Raw genomic sequence first — 13,296 nt, forward strand, 5'->3', positions numbered from 1 at the left:
ATTGAGCAGTTTTTCTCACCCCACTAGATACTGCAGTCCTTAATATACAGGTTTGTTCCTTAAATCTGGGCCAATTTCCTTTGTTGGAGTCTTGTCTTCTTCTCAGTGTCTTGGTTGCTTGCAGCATAGGTGGGGGCAGGAGAAGAGCCCAGTATGTGTCCACTCTGTTTTATACTCTCATTCCACATGTTTGGCGAGCACAAGCCCAGGCATGTCTGGAGGGCATTGCCGAGTCTCTTCAAGCAAGGTTGAGCAATTTCCCTGGTGTGGCCTCATGCAGGTGAGTCATTGCATTGTAGGTCCCTTGCTGGATAATGACTATGGATCAGTTGTTTGACACCCTGCCCCGGTGTTGGTTACTTTCCTTGCTGTTGCCTCTGGGGAGCTAATATCTGGCTGATTCCCCAACTTTCAGCATGCTTTAGTGACCACCATACAACACAATTCTCATAGCTTCATATGCATTAATGATACACATATATAGATAGAGAAATGACCTTCAGCAGATCATAACCTTTCCCCGATACCTTACAAGGCATGCTTTATATGTAAGATCACGGTTATATGAAAATGAGGAATATGGGAGTTACAGTACACTCCCCCAAGGTACAGAATGTCACAATGTGTCTTCCACTCTTGGAGACAGAAAACAGTTAAAGATGGAGGTGGATATTAGATCTGTATTCATGTAAGAGTTCAAGTAGTGCTCTACCCAAGGCTGCATCTCCTACAATTACCTGGCCAACTGCATGATGTTTCCTTAAAGTATGAATAGAAGATCATGTGGCTGCCTTATCTCATCTTTTGAAATTTGTATTATTAAAAGCAGCTACAGAAGCAGCTTGTGCTCTTGTACAATGTGCCTTAACTACTGACAAAGGATCCCAACCACAAAAGTGACAGCACAATATGGTACATCACAAAATCCAGTTCAAAAGTGTTTGAGAAGAAACTGGTTTAACCTTTAACTCTGTCAGCATGTGTCACAAAATGATTTGGAAGAAACCCTAAAAGATGAAGTCCTCTTCAGAGAGAAAGCGAAAGCTCTATCTACATATAAAAAGTATGGAGTTCTCTCTATTAGCGCAAGATTTTGAACAAGATATTGGTAAATTAATCAGCTCGTCACCATAATTAGGATGAGTTTTTGCCAAGCAATAGTTTTTGATGATCTGTCAAACAGTGAATATCCAGTCACAACATGATCTCTCTGGACAGAACCCAGCCTGTTCTTGTAATATTTCATTCACGGCTTTCTTCATTGTACTCAGCATAACAGCAGCCAATACTTTGCCTGAGACTGATAGCAGTACAATACCTTTCCAGTTTGTTTAATTTAGATCACCCCCCCTCCCTTTTTTTTTTTTTTTTTTGCAATGCCATGAGGATTTCCAGTCTTGGGCCCTTATTCTTTCACCCATATTTCATTACAGAGTTTTGTTAGCTGCTCATTCAGAACTTCACCTTTCATACCAGTTTGAATTCTGTCAAATATCAGGAGCTGTCTCCTGTTTGAGGCTTTTGATGGCTGCTTTAAAATCAGGTGTTCTTGGTACCTCTTCTATTTCTAATTTAGCACTGGCATTTCTCTCAAACCCGTGAATGATCGTTGGCTCTGGACAATTTAATACAGAATGGAAATGTTCTTTCCATCATCTGACTGTTCTCCATGAATTTTCAACATCTGGCCATGGGTGTCCCTGATGGTCTGGTCCTTCCTGAGAAGTCTTTCACTATTCTTTAGAGCTGCTTGATGTCTCCCCTCTGTGCTGCTTCTTCTGACTCTACAGCCTTCAATACTGCTAGAAGCTATGGGGTGCCAGACAAGCTGATCAACATAGTAAGGAGTTTATGTGACAGAAGTGGATGTGCAGTAAGATAGGATACAGGACTGGGTGAGTGGCTCGAGCGTGTGACTGGAGTCAGATTACGGTGTAAATTATCACCAATTCTCTTTGCATTAGCAATAGACTTGGCGATGAACTGGGAAACAAAAGACATCATGAATGGTGTAAAATGAATTACCAGAGATGAGATACATGATCTTGACTTTGCTAATGACATTGCTTTACTAAGTATGACATCAAATGGAATGACTGCCATTACATTAGAGGTAGGAATAGGGAACTGTAAAAAATGGACTGGAAATAAATGCAGAGAAAACCAAGATTATGAAGATAGGAAACTGAACAACAGATGCAAAGATGTACATGGATGGAAAAGAAATCTAACAGGTAGAAGAGTTCTGCTATGTGGGGAGGGTGATGATATTTGAAGGTGGCTGTGATAAAGATATTCATCCAAGATTAGGAAAAGCAAACACCACTGGAACTGGACTGCCTGATGTGTCAGCGGCATACGAGGAATTGAAGTCTAAGGTAAGATTAACATGAAACTCAGACACAATTTACACAGGAAACTCAGATGAGACCTTAATGAAACTTTATCTGCCATGAAAAAGCTTATTGGGAGGACCTGGTATCAAAGAATTAATTCCACCCACACCATGGGCAGAAATAATCACTACTCAAAACACTTTTCATGGATAGAAGACTTAACAGACAGGTAGCAAATGGCTCAAACAGGGTTTTCATTAAACTTGACAACACAATATTCAGATACCATAGAGCAGATGGATCCTTTATAGGGGAAACACTTGAAGTAGACCCTTAAGAAATCTTTTTGAAATAGAATGAGAAAAATATATTAAAACCATTAATCTTAGGATGACAGGCAGATACTGAAGCTAGATTCACTTTAACAGAACTACGTGATAAACCCAGAGGATTTTAAGGACAGAAGGTAATCTAAAATGAAAGGAAAAATCAGCATAGAAAAGGGAAATAATCTATTCAAAGCATCAAATCTTTTCCAATTAGAGTTGTTAGTAGTTCCAGTGGAAAGTTTTTTTTGCTATTTATTAAAATGCCCTGAACTTCTTGAGAACAGATTTTCTCAGCCGCATTCAAGCAGCTAACATCCAGACCATCAGATACAGGGATGCTAAGTCCGGATGAACAGTTGTCCAGTTCTGATATCAAGTCACTTCAACCAGACACTTCGTCAAGACACTTGGAGCCGAATATTATGTACTGATAATGGGCCGTTTCTATCACAAATCTTAGAAATTTTTTGGGAGCAGGATGGATGGAGATATGAAAATATGTATTAAGCAGATCCACAGTAGCAAACCAATACAGCAGAGTTTTCGAAAGTATAGCAACAAGAGTCAACATTCTGAAAAGCGTTGAGTTGTCTCAAATCTAGACTGATCTGACTGTCTCCATTTTATTTATGGTAGAAGGAAAACATGAGAATAAAAACCTTTTCTTTCTAATTAAAAGGAAACTTCTTCTATAGCTCCAAGTTCTAACAGGAATTGAAATCCCTCTCGTAGAAGCAGTTAGTGAAAGGGGTCCCTGAAAAAGGAGAGGGAAGATAAATGGTAAGGGTGGATAACCTGAAATTGTATGACAATCAAAATGAGTAATATCTAAAACCCAGCTGTCCATACAGATGTTTTCCCAGGTGGACTGAGGCCGTCCACCAGCGTGTTCTGAGTGTGGGGAGAAATTGTACCCTGCAAAAATTGATGAGGTTCTAGATTCACCAGTTCCATAAGTTGACCACCTATATGCACAGTGGGAGAAATTTTGCCCCTCCTGTTCGTTTAGCTAGAAGACAGTCATGTTATCTGGCATTATCTGGCTATGACGGGATCATGTGAGTGGGAAGAATGCATTGCAGACCTGTCTGACTACTCTTAGTTCCAGGAGACTAATATGTGTCCTGACTTCCCAAGGTGTCCACATATATTGTGCTGTGTGGATGCCTATGTGGGATCCCAAGCCTGTAATAGATGCATCTGTAATCATCATCAGGTTAGGTGTGGGAGTTAGAAAAACGGACTCAAAACACATACATGCTCCGGGTTTATCCACTAGGTGAGTGAAGCCCTGACACTGTTGGAGATTGTCACTATGCTGTTCATACTGTCTCTCTCTGGCATATATACTGACTTGACCCCGGGTTGCAGATAATGGAGATGCAGCTTGGTGCATGTTACTTAAGTACAGAAAGCCATGTGGCCTAATAAAGAAACAAAGATCTGGACTGCTTAGGGTTAGTGAGTGACTTGCTTTATCAGACTGCTCATGGCATGGAATCTGCCTGTTAGTATATGGGCCTGTTTGCTAGCCTGAGATAGAATTTTGGGTTTAATTTTTTTAATACTTATACTCTTACTAATATGTATAGATAAAGAACAAAGACATTGTGTGTTACATCTGCTCACAAGCAGATGAGGTGAAAAGAGACGAGATAGACTTGAAGTGTTGCTCAATAGAGTGGGAGTTTAATATATGAGCGTATACTTGAAGGACAGTCCTGCCTCAACTCCTCTTCCAAGATAAGGTCAAGCAACCAGCTGGGAGGGATGAAGGGGATGGGGGAGAAACACTAAAAGCCAAAGAAATGCATGTCCCTGACTGGAGCACAACCTCACTCCTTACCGCTCCCATGGATACAAAAGAGGTGGTACTAAAACCCCTAGACCCACGACCCTCCAAAACAGAACATGACCATAAAATGTAAGGGGTGGGACCAAAGGTGTGCACTCCAAGTATAATTATGCCTGCTAAGGAAGGAGAGGGGGACACTGGGAAAAAAGGCTCTACCGATGTGCAGAGCTATGGATATGCTTGCTTGATTAATCCCAATAAACACTGTGTTGCCTGCCCTTTGGACTTCTGGTCTTCTGCTTTCTGTCTTCGTGACAAGAGCCAGGGGAAGGGCGAAGGGAAAACCCTTAACACTGTCCTTAAGGAGATGGGCATTTGCTGTGGTCAAGTCCATGGCTGCCCCTATAAAGTCTATGAGTTGTGTGGGAGTCAGTAGACCCTTCCATGTTCACACAGATTCCCAAAGATGCCAGGAGACAGGAAAAGCACAAGGTAGCAGACAACTTCCAGATGAGATCTGCCTGTTAGAAGTCTGTTGTCCAACTACGGGAAGACTGTAGCTGTTTTGTTTCATCTGTGCTGCCACCACTGAATACCTTTATGAAAACTCTAGGTTCTGTTGACAGACCAAACAGAACTCATAGTGTTCCTGTCCTGTCAGAAACCTAAGGAATATTCTGGGGATGAGTGGATGTCCACATGAAAGTAAATTTTGTGACAAGAGCTGTAAACCACGTCTTTTTTCAAGAAATGAATTACTGACGAGAAATAAAAATATTTAGGTGATGTAGGTTGAAAATTGGCCTCTATCCTCCCTTTTTCTTGGGAACTATGAAATAGCTGAGTAGAACCTTTTCCCTTGATGCTGAGGCAACACTTGCTCTATAGTTCCTTGAGAGAGGGGAGAGCCCACCTCCATCCTTTCAGAGGATCTTCTTGTGAGAGTTGTCCGTGAAGAGGGTCTGGAAAGGGATTTTTGTAGGTGAAGAAAAACTTGACAGTGCAGTCGAAGTGAATGATATCTAGTACCTGCTTGTCCATTGCTATAGCCCTCCGGTTGTGGGCAAACTACAATAACTGGCCACCGAAGTGGACTTCAGAAACAAGTGGGGATGGCACCATTGGTAGGTCACAACTCAAGCATCCCATCAAATGTAACCTTTAGCTGATGAGACTGGTTGGCTCTCGTCAAGATAGATGGGGATGCATATGTTGGCCTTTGTACCCTTTGACACTTATGTGGCAGTTCATATGGTCACTAGTGGTAGAAAGGCTGTGGAAGAGGCTTTGGTTTATAGACCTGTTTGTAATTCTTCCTTTTCAGGGCTGGGGTATACATGCCCAGGGAATGGAGAAGTCCACAATGGGGTTCTGAACCTCCCTGGGAAACCCCAAAAAGCGAAGCCATGACTGTCGCTGTATTACTACTGCGGTCAGCATACATCTTGATGCAGTATCAGCTGCGTCCACTGCAGCTTGCAACGAGATTTTACCCCAAGTCTACCTTCCTCAACGAGGGCTTGGAATTGAGCCCTGTCATTCTGTGGGACTTTATTTCTGACCTCCAGGAACTTTGATTAGTTCAGAAAAATCATATTTTACCACCAGGGCCTGGTAGTTAGAAATTCTGAACTGGAGGCTGGTGGATGAAAATACAGTACCTTCCTCCCAAGAAGGTCCAGGTGTGTAGCTCTTTGTCCACAGGGTGGTCTTAGAGTGCTGCTGCCTGGATCTTTCCTGTGGTTGTCTGTAATATTAGGGAATTGGGAGCTGTGTCAGTGAACAAGAATTCTGCCCATCACAGCCCTTTTAGAAGCTGGGGTACACATTGCTGGTCTAAGCCATATTACTCTAAACAGTCTCATTCACTGGGAGAACTGCCTGAATGGGCTGCAGGATATCCAAAATCTTGTGCTACCTATTTTGAACTTCTAATGGGATCTGAAGTAATGCTACCACCCTCTGCAATAGTTCTTGATATTGCCTATAGTCATCAGGTAAGAATGGTGAAGATGGGACAATCAGTACCAGGGCTAGTACTGTTGGACCTCTGCTCCTGCACACTTTCCCTTCATGGTCAGGAGGCTTAGTGAAACCTTGGGACCTGAGCACAAAGGCCTTGGGACCTGAGCACAAAGGCTCACCAGACTTGAAAGAAGTCAGGGAGGGATCCCTTCTCTAGAAGCAGGCTTAAAGAAGGATCTGTTTTTGTGTCTGTGAAAGTGCCACTTCCTCTCAGGACACTAAGTCTTTAGATTTATCTGATCCAGCCTCTATTCTAGAGTTTGTGCTTGGAGACGTGCTGCTCAAGGACTGATGCTGATGTAGAAGGGAGAATCTCTGGCCTGGATCTGATTGGGGTCTCATGGCTTTCTCCATGAGGTGCTTCCTCAGTCTGAGATCTTACTCTTGGGTCCAGGGTGGGAAGGAGAGACAGATACTACACTTGGCAGACAGATGAGCCATCCCAAGAAAGCAAAGGCCGCACTGGTGGTTATTGCTTACCAAAAAGGAGGGCAGAATGCTGGGCATAGTCCTACTCCCAAAAGGGAAGGGGAAAAGGAGATGGTCCTTGAAGTGGGGAAAAACTAAGCTGCACTAACTATATGAAGTACTATAAAACATGATAAAAACTACTAACAACTAAATACAAATATATTTACAGAGATGAAGGCGGATGTGAGGATAACTCCAGATACAGAGGATTCCAAGTCAGGCCATGTGATACTAAGAAGGAACTAGAGAGGTGGTTGGTCTGACTCACCTCCCCTTACACTCTTGGTGTTCTAGGGTGCAGATCAAAGGGACACTATTTGGAAGATTTTCCAGTCTCAGGCGCATGGTGTGCAGGCATATCCATATGTGGAATACACACAGAAACCAGCACTTGAAGACACAACAAATCTCAAATTAGTCTTTCCTACAAAAATGAGAACATTTAGTTGAGGACTGTTTGCAATTCTCAAGGATAAAGTCTCAATTTCTTGTTAGATCTGATTAAGAAAGTCCTGCCCAAGCCATTCATAGTTTGGAATGAGAACAAAAAAAATGTTCGTGGCTTGAGAGAACCTGGCTTCTTGCAATAAACCTGCTCTAGATTTTTTCCCTTATTTGGCTGATTTTGCTCCCTCCTTGAACATTCCCATATTACATGATAAGCCTGTTGAATTCTGCAGGAGGATTCTGCAGCACTTTCAACTGCTCATATAATGAGCCTCTGTCCTGGACCAAGGAAGTGTAGTGCCTAGATGGTAGCTTAAAGACACTAACCTCCCTTGGGGTTCCAACAGAGGGAATGTCTACAGGAGATTTGCTACTGAGAAAGCTGTCTACAAGTTTCCAAAGGAACAAAATGTGTAAATGTCCTTGGTCTCCTCTGGGGCACTAAGATCATACCAAATTAGACAAAAATGGAGGGAGATGAAGATAGGCACCTGGCATCTACTCTATGCTGCAGCAGAACCAGGAAGAGTTTGCATCTTTTCATCTCTATCTACTGGATCCTACAGTTAAACCACAATGATGAATTTTAATTTAGATTAATTTATACTGTGGAATTAAGCAAAAGAAGTCCTGCTGAATTTTTCTAATACTGCTCTGGTACAGATATATTTCTTGGTACACTGGGATAACCATAAAAGAGACCTGCTCAGCCCTTCGCCAGGCTCAAAAAAGCCCCTCAAACTCAAAAGTTTAAGAACAAATATCTGAACAGAAAAAGGAATAATTAATGTTTGCATACTGACAGGTTTCAGAGTAGCAGCCGTGTCAGTCTGTATCTGCAAAAAGAAAAGGAGTACTTGTGGCACCTTAGAGACTAACATATTTATTTGAGCGTAAGCTTTCGTGAGCATAGTATTTTAAACAGATGTGTTATCTAAACAACTGCTGTCTTTAAAATACAGTGCAAGAGAAATACAAAATTATGAACTGAAAAAAAGGTCAGGCTTGACAAAGCCCTGGCTGGGATGATTTAGTTGGGGATTGGTCCTGCTTTAAGCAGGGGGTTGGGCTAGATGACCTCCTGAGGTCCCTTCCAAACCTGATATTCTAGGATTCTATTCTATGAATACAGTACCAGAATTGCAAACTCTTGCAGATCTATCATAAGTCCCACAATATTTGGTGTTTTTCTTAAAACCACAGTTGCCAGAATCAGATTACCACCTGAGAATCTAAGCTTTTATTTAAAAAAACAAAACACCTAGCTCTCATGGCCGAGGAAAAGAACTCGAAAACATGAACCTTAAGTCCAATATCAGAAGGCAAATAAAAAAACCTACCACTCTCAATTTTGCATGTAAGCACTCACACCACAGTCTTAAAACAAAGAATATATATATATATATATATATATATATATATATATATATAAATCTGAGTTTTAAGCCAATCTCGTTTTTTGGAACCTATCATGATTTTTAGACACTTTGCATTGGCAATACTGCTGTTGCTCTTGGATTTTGAGATCTCCCATACTATGACGCCAAGCAAGGAAACCAAAAGCAGGGAGATTAAGAGCACAGGAGAGAAAATGTTCCTTCATCCGCTCAGGTGGAGGACAAAGGAGGATGCAGACTAACAAGAATACAGCGGTGTGAGAACAGTGGGACAATAGTAGCAGGTCAGGAGAAGAAGTTGGAGACATGAGGGTTGGGGGAAGCAGAGAGGGATAAACAGATGCATAGAGATGGGGCTGCAGCCATGGGATTTTGGAAGGGTATATAGGAGCACAGAAAAAAGGGAGCTGGGGGTTGAAGCAAAGATGGAGGGGGTCCAGAACCATGTCCAGGATAGGCACAGAAGGGGACAGGAACAGGCTGGGGGCACAAGAATAGAAGAGTATAAACAACAAGAGCACATTCCTCTCTAGAAAAACTGAACCCATATGTCTTAAGTCTCTACATTTCTCTGCTATAAACAGTGAAATCCATTTTGTAAAGCATTTCAGAGTACCAGCTGTGTTAGTCTGTATTAGCAAAAAGAAAAGGAGTACTTGTGTCACCTTTGTTAGTCTCTAAGGTGCCACAAGTACTCCTTTTCTTTTTGCGAATACAGACTAACACGGCTGCTACTCTGAAACCTGTCATTATGCAAGGCACTGAATTTAGCCATATGGAGTGGAAATCTATCAAGTTTTCCACTGAATGCATCTGATGAAGTGAGCTGTAGCTCACGAAAGCTTATGCTCAAATAAATTTGTTAGTCTCTAAGGTGCCACAAGTACTCCTTTTCTTTTTGTAAAGTGTGATTCTCATCACTTTCTAGGATGGACAGTGCTCTGTGGAAGAATCAAGGTTGTGTAGCAAGCAAGGCTGCTGTTTGTCAGACCCTTGCCTTATTTGCTGCACAGTTTGGAAGGTGTGTAATGAATGAGGCAGGGGACTGCAAAAAGAGAAAATATGGTCTTTTATGATTAAGGTAGTTTGAATGCCACACTAGAGAATCTGATTCTATCCCTGACTATGCCTCAGAGTTTCTGCAAGACGCTGGGCAAGTCACTTAAACCAAACATTTCAAAGTCAGCCACTAATTGTCCAGTCCTCATTTTCTTGGTGCCCAGTGCGACACATCAAGCCAGATTTGCAGCAGTTCAGCAACTGAAGTCAACTGGAGATATGCACTGAACTTCTGAGATACCATAAAAATGGTAAGTACTCCGAAAAGTCAGGCCCCAAAATTAGTGGACACTTGACAATTTTGGTCTTAATCTCTCTTCCTCAGATCCCTCTCTGTAATATGGGAATACCACCATTATATAATTTTACAAGTGATTTGTGAAGATAAGTTCATTAATATTTATGAACCATTCAGACACTGTGGTGAGAACCACAGAAATGCTCATGAGGAAATTAATAATTTTGTATTCAGTGCAGGGTATGGATAGTTTGCATTAAGTAGCGTCTGATATCGTACACTGAATACGGAGGATAAGGAGGACGTACTGAATAATTATTTGCTCGCTGTAAGAGGCAGGGATCCTCTGGAAAAAACAGTAAGTGATCATGAAATTAGTGACTATCTAAAGCATACACACAAGGGACCAAGTTAAGGTTGCAAGGGCTACCTTAATTCCTGCATTTCCTTACTTTCAAATGATGGATTTTGCAACCTTAATGTTTTAACACAGGTGGAGAGCATGGGTTGTTTTTTTGTTTTTTTAGAATAGATTTTAAAGGTTAGAAAGGGCTATTTATGATAATCTAGTCTGAACTTTTGCATAAGAGGCCATAGAATTTCACCCAGTAATTGAATTATTTGCCTTTGAGGATTACTTTACAAAGCTGGATTGAAGTTACCCACCTACTCATACACCCATACAGTATTACTCAGCACAAGAGCTAATTTGCCAACTATTCTAGTCAACAAGCCTTCTATTTCTGTCCCTTGCTTTCACCTGTCTTCCAAATGTATCAGATGGTGTGTAGAGACTTGACTAACTTACCCAAAATAACACAGTCCACCAATGAATCATGACATTCATTAGTGCAATGACATACTAGAATTGTTAACCAATAACCAAAGCATTTTGAGTGCTTATAATTGACCTACTTCATATCATGTCACAGCTTACATGAGCAAATATAATACTATGGCTGTTTACAAATTTTTTTTTTAGTATGGACACTAATTAATTCAGCTAGCAAGCACTGAAACCAAATATATAATGGATGCCCAAATATTTTTGAATAGCTTATAATACCCAGATACTTTGGACCTGCAGGTAACTATAAACAGATTACTTTTAAAGTGTGCCTGCAAAGTATAATTCCATTACTGTTTATTACCATGTTTTAAGAGATGTTATGAGTGGCATTTGTTACATTATTTTCAAGATCCAGAATCTAAATCATGTGGCTTTCGTTAAACTGTAGCAATCTGTCATTGCAATTAAATAGACTAAATTTAAAGTTCCCCCTACACAGTTCTTTTGTTACACTTTCATCATAGCAGTTACTGTAGGAATTTAGCAGCATTACACGGACATAAAATTTACAAAAGAACTTCTGTCCGAGCTTAGAATATCCACAAAGATTTCAAATTTTATGTACAGGAATATAACTCAATCAGAAAAGTTTTCCGGGAAAACAATGAGACATTTTGGTTGCTTAAGCAACAATAGTAGCAAATGTTCAAGTCTTTTGAGAAGTATTAGTTTATGTTTCATAGAGCACCATGCACAATGAAAACTTCAAATATTAGAACTGAATTGTTGCAACTAGTCCTGGTAAGATTCACTTTAAAAAAACCTGACATTGAGAAGCAAATTTTCCTTAATCTTGAAGGGGTTGGGGGGGGGGGAGGGAGGAAGAGTTAAAAGCAAGAGTGTTAGCAGCACTTATTATTAAGATTGCCTGACACTTCTCATTGTAAGACCCTTTTTTCAGCTGCTTATCACTTTCAGTCCAAACAGTTTAAGTTTGGCAAATTTTACATCAGGTATTTGCCCTCAGGCTGATTTTTTTAAGTTCATCCATTTCTGAGAACGAGGCTATGGAAAAATACATTGTTTTGCAAGGTTATATATATAAAAAAATCTGATCACTTTCCTTTGCTAAGTTCCATTGCTCCCACGCTTTGGAACAAGGACTTGAAATTTAGAAGAGGGTTGTCTTTGTGTCAGAGACGTGCCTTTTCTGTGAAAATTTACCCAAATTTGGTTAAATTAGAAGGCTTTGAAAAATCTTTGTTCACACATACTCAAAGACTTTTGCAGCTAAAATCTCCAAAGATTCAGTCCACATTGAGGGGCGGGAACATACTCACAGCTCTTAGCACTGATGAGACTATGCATATGCCATTCCCTCACAGCACCTGTATTTGATGAGATTGTGCATGTGCCATCCCCACACAGCAACTGAGCATGCACCAGAGGAGGACTAGTCTACAGGAACTCACTAGGAGTTTCCCTGTAATTACTGCTACCTGCTGCTCTGGGCCAGGCAATCAAATGAGCACAGGGAGCCTGTCTCTCCTGTGCTTTCGATGACCCCCCGCAGAGAAGACAAGAACTGAATTGGAGTGGGAAGGAGCAGATTGGAACAAGGAGCCTAGTGACATTGGGACGGGAGGGAGATTGATTGGGCATTGGGGGATGGTGGTAAGGGAGAAATGGGGACAAGTATGAGACGGGTTGTGCAAGGAGACTGGGACTGAAACCCTGTGGGGAGATTGGAACTGGCTGGGCAAAGAAATTGGAATGAGAAGCCTCAGGAGCAGCAAATGGGACTGGGACAAGGAGCCACGGATGGGGAAGAGACAGGACTGGGACTGGAGATTTGAAGGCATGGGGCAAAAGCAGTCAAAGCTTACTTTTTCCCCTCGGGTGCGGGACAGGAAGAAGAGTCTGATGACCACTAGACCATACTGCCCTCCAAAACCTGGAATGGAACCCAAGATTCCCGGGTTTCACCATTCCTCGACTGTCAGCAACAAATATCTGTGAAACTGACTGACAAGTGAACAGAGGATGACAATCTACCACAGCTATTTGCTACTCCAGTTCAAGTGACAGAGGTTTATATGGTGTATCTAAACATTTCAACTCTGCTGATGAACCATGTAGGTATCAATAGGATGCCGCATGATAGAATTTCTGTTTTTTTCTATTTCCTTTTTTAAAACCCTTAAAATTACACACAAAAAGTACATTAAAACAACATTATTAAGATTATAAATGTCAAGTACTCAAAAGTTAGGAAATGGCAGAATTGAGTTTGCTTGTATATGGGCTTTTCTATGGTACTCATCACTATAGTATGAGTGTATCAGAAACAATTTACCATCTATATTCGATGATAAACTGGTTCATTTATAAGCGGACCCAGCCAAGATG

General features: G+C 41.2%; 1 protein-coding gene across 8 annotated transcripts in view; it reads right to left on the reverse strand.

The window, feature by feature from the left end:
• The window catches only part of STRN3 (striatin 3), a 100,923-nt gene that overhangs the window by 54,191 nt on the left and 33,436 nt on the right, over positions 1-13,296 (reverse strand). The window contains exon 1 of one of the 8 annotated variants that reach the window (XM_073348948.1): positions 6,122-6,146. The exons of the other annotated variants lie outside the window; for them this stretch is intronic. The gene's annotated coding sequence lies outside the window, so the exon portion shown is untranslated. Of the gene's footprint in view, positions 1-6,121; positions 6,147-13,296 lie in introns of those variants that run through there. 8 annotated transcript variants of the gene reach the window in all.

Source organism: Lepidochelys kempii, chromosome 6, assembly GCF_965140265.1.
Source record: "Lepidochelys kempii isolate rLepKem1 chromosome 6, rLepKem1.hap2, whole genome shotgun sequence".
Classification (NCBI taxonomy): domain Eukaryota; kingdom Metazoa; phylum Chordata; order Testudines; family Cheloniidae; genus Lepidochelys; species Lepidochelys kempii.